At 38.8% G+C, this 7,553-nt stretch overlaps 1 long non-coding RNA gene across 1 annotated transcript in view; it reads left to right on the top strand.

Moving 5' to 3' along the window:
* LOC107685624 (uncharacterized) overlaps positions 1–7,553 on the top strand; it is a 14,105-nt gene that overhangs the window by 954 nt on the left and 5,598 nt on the right. The window contains exon 2 of the long non-coding RNA XR_001633969.1: positions 4,895–4,900. This is a non-coding gene — a long non-coding RNA (uncharacterized LOC107685624). The remainder of the gene's footprint in view (positions 1–4,894; positions 4,901–7,553) is intronic.

Below are 7,553 nucleotides of genomic sequence, written 5' to 3'. Positions count from 1 at the left end.
CAATAAAAAAAAAAAAAAAAAAAAAAAAAGATGTTGGACGATTTTGAAGTTTGAATAGAAAATCAGAGTTTGATATTACTTTTGCCTACGTCATGCGTGACCTTTCCAACTTGACTACATAATGTGTGAAGTCATGGACACGCATCACAGAGCTAGTGAAAGACGAGCATTTGTGGTTAAAAAATAATATACATTGAAGTCCACAATATGGAGAAAAATCCTGGAATGTTTTCCTCAAAAACCTTAATTTTTGTTTCAACTAAAGAAAGTAAGACATGATCTTGGATGACATGGAGGTGAGTAAATTATCAGGAAAATTGTATTCTGGAAGTTAAATAATCATTTAAAATAGCTTATATTTGTGTGTATGTTATGTTTTTTCTTTACTTTTTTGGGTTTGACTGTTACTGTCACTGTCAGTTGTATTGTATGTCAAAGAGCACTGATAAAAACAAATCCTTCAGGTTTGGAAGAACATGATGATGAATAAATGCTCTTTTTTTTATTTTTTATATTCCTTTAATGTATGTGACGCAAAAACTAGCTTCCTGAAATACCACAGACACCACAGTACCTGCAATACTGCCAATCACCATAGTGACAGGAGAACAACCAGCATTACTCTCACATTTATTTCGAGGTGCGCACCAAAATAATAGGCAGCTTTTCCAACATCTGCTTAACCCTAAGGACAGGGTTTCTGGAGCAATTGTTTGAGGATGAGAACGAGAGAGACATTACGCAAGATTGATGCTTGTCACTGTGCATATCTTTGTTTTAGCCTCTTCTGTGTATGTGTATGCGTTTCTGTGTTTGTGTATATAAGAAGGGAAAACAATTGTGTGTGACTATGTGCGTCGCTCATGTCAGCAGTAATGAGGGATATTGTTTGCTGCCGTCTGTCACCTAATTAGAGTGACAAGGCCACCAGGGAGAGCCTTACAGAGAGGCAATGAGGAGGAACAGTGTGGGAACACGATAAACATAGACAAAATGCCAAAACCGCAGGGCCACATCTCACCTGCTATACCCAGCTCATTCCTCCCAATTCCCCACTCTAAGCAGACGGAGACGGCCCAGAGACGACAGCCAGTGACAGAACTGCAGCCATCAGCATCCATCTGACCACCACGACCGCTGCTAATGAATCAACAACCAGAAAGGCATCTGCAAACACTTGTTAGATGCGGCCACCAGATATCATAACCTTCAGACATGGTAATGGTATGCCGGTAATGGGTTTTGGGTGTATCAGCAATCGCCACCACTTCTGCTGCATTTAATTCGGGTAATGCCGCACACAGCATATCTTCTCGACAAAAGTACATGTCGTCCTGATGCAAACCATCACTATAGAGTCTCCAAGATGTGGCGTCCCTCAAGTCTAGCCCAAGTCCATGAGAAATTTGCGGGCTATTAAGCGCGAATCCATACTTATTACCTTTAAACCCTGGTGACAAAGAGACCATCCGATCTTAGCTGAAGGAAAGGAGAGTGTCATCTAACATCATAACACTGCATTATGTTCAGCTCGGTTTTATTGATTCTCATCATAGGTGCTTTTCTTCATTCATTTAATGGCTCTCCATGGGAGGGCTTCATCATAATCAGCTTCTGATTAGAGAATCAATCACACAATGGCACCGACTACGGCGTTCTGGAGGTACTTTGTATAATAGGTTCGGAGGAGCCACCCCGGGCTGCACGGTGGAGATTTATTCGGCTATAAAGCGTGAGTGACGGCGTCGCTGTGACTGAGCGATGCTCTTGTCCCTGTATTGTAAACACAGACATCTCAAACGGCTCCGAATGACAGAGTCGGCCCCCGGGGAGAGGGAGGAATACGACGCGTGCCTTTAATCTCTAGTAGTGTCAAACTGCCTGCCTCTTCAAGAAACCATAATCCCATGCTTAGCGGGAGCCCTAAACGCACATTTCAAACACCTGTGTTCAGACAATAAACCAAAAGGTGTAGAGAAATGTGAATTTATGCAGAGGAGATAAACATCACACTTTCATGAAGTGTCAAGATGAAGTCTGGGGGAATGAAGTGAAGTGAAATATCTGCTTCTTTACCTTTTATTCTCTCAGCACCGCCTACAATATCTCCAACCTCGTTCAAGTACCAATCAGGGAGCTGCTCAGCAATATCGCTCAACGGGCCCACTTCATCCCGTTTGTTTTTCCTCCTCCCTTTTTGTCGTTCTCCCTATCACTTAGTCGCGAACTAAGGGAATGCCCCTTCTCGGCAGCCCCGGCTACTCTCGGTAAACCAAAGCAGTCTAAATCCTAAATAATAATAATAAAATACGGTATGACGGGATGTCATAACACAAGTGTGTCTGAAAGGGAAGGAAACTGACATTCATTTCCAATTCCTTTTGGCTGCCCTGACAGAGCATTTCTCAGGAAGACAAATGAAGAATGGCCTCCGCCTGCCACTGTAAAGATATTACATGGGCCCACTCACATCAATCTCCCTTCTCATACATCTGAAGCCTCCCTTCTGAGCCCCTCCTCTCTACTTTAGTCAGAGTTTCTAATTTCTCATGCCTGGTTTCTGTTCGGTGCACTCCCCTGTGTTTCCTGCTGTCTCGCTTTACTTCTCTCATGAGGCATGGGAGTAGATGCTTTTTCATACATTCAGGGCTAATATATGAAAATGCAGGACAGGTGCTGTATGCTTGTGTGTGCAAGAGTGTTCATCCAGGACCTTCTTCTAAAGAAGGTGTGCTTTTGTACTTTTCTCTGTGTACTTTTGGACTTATGCACATTTGGTTTCTGGAAGTCTGGCCTGAAAATGTAAACACTCTTGGTTCAAATCCAGGGGTTGGGTTGACCCGTGATCTTAAATGCATCTGATGCCCTTTTAGCAGTGTGCCTCGTCCAGGGTACTTTGCCCCAGGTTGCTCCCTATGCTAACTGGCCAAATCTGGTCCATCAGGCACTTTTATACGGCCCTCCTCTTATACACCAGATACGGCACTCAATTTTTGGATTGGAGTGAGCATGATGGTTAGCCAAAAAAAAAAAATAATAATTATTATTATATTATGATTTCCTCACCCTCATTTCGTTCCAAACCTGTAATGACTTATTTTGTATGGCCACAAAATAAATAAATAAAATAAAAAATAGAGAAACTTGTTTAAATACATATGTTATGTTGCACAGAATAAATAAAGTCATACAGGTTTAAAATTACATGAAGCTGCATAAATAATTACATAATTTTCATTTTTTGGGTGATCTTTCACTTTAAGAATTTTCTGGTACAACTGAAACTACGACTTCATGAATGTGAAGCAATGATCTGGTCCATCTGCTCATATAGTTATGAGCCAACATGTTACTAGCATTATTTAAAAATTATATATATATATGTAAGGGAAACAGGTCAATTTAGCTCAAAGGGAATCATTTAAGATTTTAAAGGGAATTTGGACAGAATCACTGTTTTACGGCTGATCACTGAGACGGCCAGCGATTCATTGAACGGGCCGTATAACATCAACTCTGCAATGGATATTTATATCCAAAATATAGTGAAAACACTATTAATTAGCACAGTAACAAGATCGGCAGTTTAAGGGGGTCTGAATACTTTCCGTACCCACTGTATATATATATATAAGTTATACAATACAAGTTTTCATCTTGTAATTTGGTGAATGAAAGAGACGGACAGGATGAAAGAAAAGTGAAAAAGGAAGGGAAAAAAAGCAGAGGGAAAAAAGGCAAAAGGAAGCGGATGAAAGAAAGGGCAAAAGAAAATCAGGAATGGTAAAAGAAAAAAAAACAGGAAACTGTCAGGAAATAGGAAAGAAAAGGGGGGAAATAAGGAAAAAAGGTAAAAAAAATAAGGTAAAAAACGAAGGAAAGGGGAATGGAAAATAAAGAGAAGTAAAAGGAAATAAAGAGAAAGAAAAAGACAAAAAAAAAGAAAACCAGCAAAATGACATGACCATTGTGAGGCCTAAGCCAACTACAGTATGAAAAAAATAGCACCATCCTGTAAGTTAATTCTGTAGTAATACTCCAAACAAAACCACGTCACCACATCAAGGAGCCATTCGGCATGATCCACTTTTATTTAAGGCAGCTTTTCACAGCTGTACTTCACAGGAGCTTTTCTTAATGATGTTTTTGCTTTCTATTGTGTGAATTCATGTTTAGAATTCACAGGTGTGTTCATGTAATCTTAAAATCTGTGCTAGCGTAGCCACGCTTCTGGGTGCAGTGCTACTACTATGTGAGGGGCTCAGGCAGAGTGTAGATTGGATCCAGAACCCTTAATAGAAGCCATCACGGAGCTCGGCTCCACGAGCGACATGATCAGTAGAATATCAAACAGAATATGGTGGGTGCGATATTGAGGTGGCCACGTGTGAACAATGACACATGATTTCCTTTGGCATAACTCCCGCTATTTCCCGCGTAGTGCTGAGTCGCTGCAAGTCCACTGTGCTTTGATTGACTTGGATGGAAGAGGAAGCTATCAATAATTAAGTGTAGCTGAGGGTGAGCGAGATATGACACATCACGGCTTATTCTGCTCAGGCACGAAATGCTCAGGACTGCAATATTGATCTGACTAGCCGATAACCCAACATGCATATGTGAAACGTTTGGGACAAGAGCTCTTTAGGTTCCAGCTATAGGCTGCAGTCGCTCTTGCTTCGCTTTCATTCGTTTGCAAAGTAGATGCTGTGAAATCCTCCATGCAACCAATTACATGAATCCGACCTTGAGTGGAGTTGCAACCACTGGCTAAATTCCAGACCTCAGCTCTTATTCAAATGCAATATGGCCCTCTCTTTCCTTTTTTCTTGCATTCTTTCTCCTCCAACTACCCGCAGAGGGCGGCCCTTAACGTTTTGTTGCTGAAATAAAGTTTGAAGTCAGCATCATGCAAATAAATAGGCCTTTGTTGACCTTGGTCATGAAGGTCTTTCTTAAATAAGCATGCGCACCTTGCTTTAGCTATGCCTGTCTTTTCATATTAATCAAATGACCTGATAAATGAAAATCCACAAATGTGTGTGTCTGTGTGTGTGTGGATTATGTGTAGTGAGTCACCACTTGCCAATGATTAAAGATAACTTGGCTGACAGATGTAGCTCTCTTAACCTGTTCTTTTCTGGTTTCTTTTGAAGTGGTGGAAGACTACTGAGGAGCATGGAAAGGGAAAACGACTGCCTGTATTTGTAGGCATATTGATGGTGTATGAGTGAAATAGAATGCTTATTTTACTTTGCATGATTATGAGAACATTGCAGAACACTGAATTTTATCATCTTGAATTAAGTGTTTATTTTGATATTTGCTTGATATTGATCATGTTGTAATATAGCATACATGTTATGGAGTGATGTATTACACCGATATCTGTATGGTAACGTTCAGTCTGATGTTTATTTATGATGTAATTCAGTGCAGATATTTGAGTGACTCAGTTATTGTTTCATTTTCACAAATTAAACCTATTAAATTGCAATATTAAGTTTTTCTGGTAGTACTCCTTTTGCTATTCACAAATGCATACATCTCTAGATGTTTCATTAAAATGTCAACTTTTCTTGAGATGGAGAGAACCTCTTAACATATCTTTGTTTTAGCATTGGGGGACATACGTTAGCCCCTTCCAAGCTAATTTATGGCAAGATAAATTTCTATAACTTGTCCTAGATCCAATTTGATAGCCTGTTTGTTAATTTATCATCATTATGTAGAGAGCAGTCTAATAGGCCAAATCAGATTTTGGCCTATTAGTGGTTCAAATCAGTGTGTATTTTTGAAAAGCTTGACAGCCTCCAATTAAAGGGCTTATTGTCATCAGGGACATCTCTATCTACTGAAACTCTCTCCAGGTTTTAATAACACAATCTGGTCTGTGAGTCCTCTTTTCCGTCATATTAATGTGTGTCATTTGTCACCATGGCATGAGCAGACGGGAGTTTGTCTGTTGAACACATGTGAGTATTATAAAAGGGCACCACACAACTGTTATTAGGATATGAGAGAGATGAAATGTGCCATATCTACTTTTGGACAACGGACAGTTATTTCTCTGAAGCAAGTCACTAAGAACAATTTCCATTCACGGAGTATAAAATGCATGTAGCAAGAAATTGTCTTTTCTTGTCTTTATAGTCATGATTTGATTTTTACAAACTACAAACCTTTAGTTTCATTCAGGTAATTTTCTCTCAGGACAAAATGCCCGTTGATAAACCAATCAAATTTTAGGATTTCTACTACTGTTTTTGTTAAAAAATATATAAACAATTTGTCTTATTATATTATAAACATAATATGTGTTAAAATAGTAAAAAAAATGATATATGCAGAATATATTATAGATTTTATTTTTCTCAAATCTTGTGCAGCAGATATACCATATTTTAGGCATTATACAAGAACATTTTGATTTCTACCATTCTGCTGTACATACCATCATACAGCACAGCCTTACTCATTAATAAAGTTGCAACGTAATATAAGTAGATTTACAAGTAGATTTACATGCAATGTTTTAGATCTGTGAAGACAGCCATTAACACAGTTGTTAGTATTGTGTTATTGTGTGATCAAAGTTGGAAGGAATTAAGCACAACTGCTTTAGCCAAGCTCTCAGCATCCTGCTAAGAAGTAAACACATACATCGTTGAATGAGGCAGAGAACTTGTAGACAGCGGATAAAGCAAGTGCAGGTGAGAAGCTGTGTGATTTAATACTCTAATCATGTAATAAATGGTATCATATGGTTAATCATAGTACATCTGAATATCTGTCAAGCATCTAACAAATTTGCATAAGGCCCACACTATGCACACACTCAATCGGGCTATTCTGCTTCAATGATCAAAAATGTCTCCTTTAAATAAACTTTAATTTACCTCCTGCCTTCTGAGCTCAGTAATACCACCACATTTATTGTAAATCTGGTGCATTCCATAATGAGCCTGATTTAAATGGAAAAGAGACATATTTGCACTGAAGACTATTAGTGAATTTGTTTATATGTACGACAATATAAGTTTTTTTTTTTTTATTTGTTTTATTCTGTTTAAAAAAGACTATATGTCAGCAATAACATGCTGTTTTTAGCACAAACACTTGAAATTTTCCCACACTTCAGGCTATATTATTAATGAATCTATTTTTGTTTCTTTTAGCACACAAGCAAAAACATTAGAAAGCACCTGTAAGACATATGGCAGCTAACATGAGGTATTAAACACTACTACGCCAATCATTAAGTATTCATGTCTCTATTTCAAAGAAATAATGCAGAATTACTCTCACTTAATTAGAATGGTTTCCTCATTAAGAGGACATGCATTTTTAATTCCTGACATCTCGAGTGCTGTAAGTGAAATCGATGCCCCACAGTACCTCATTATGCTGCAGTCAGGGAATGTGCATCTGCACTTCTCACCGTACTTCCGCTCAAGATGCTTTCTTCTGCTGCTTTTTCTGGAGTCGGTTTGCAGTTTGTGTGTGTGTGTGTGTGTGTGTGTGTGTGTGTGTGTGTGTGTGTGTGTGTGTGT

Source organism: Sinocyclocheilus anshuiensis, unplaced genomic scaffold, assembly GCF_001515605.1.
Source record: "Sinocyclocheilus anshuiensis isolate Anshui unplaced genomic scaffold, SAMN03320099.WGS_v1.1 scaffold1191, whole genome shotgun sequence".
Taxonomy (NCBI): domain Eukaryota; kingdom Metazoa; phylum Chordata; class Actinopteri; order Cypriniformes; family Cyprinidae; genus Sinocyclocheilus; species Sinocyclocheilus anshuiensis.
Note: the sequence above shows the minus strand (reverse complement) of the source record. Positions and strands in the feature narration are given on the sequence as shown.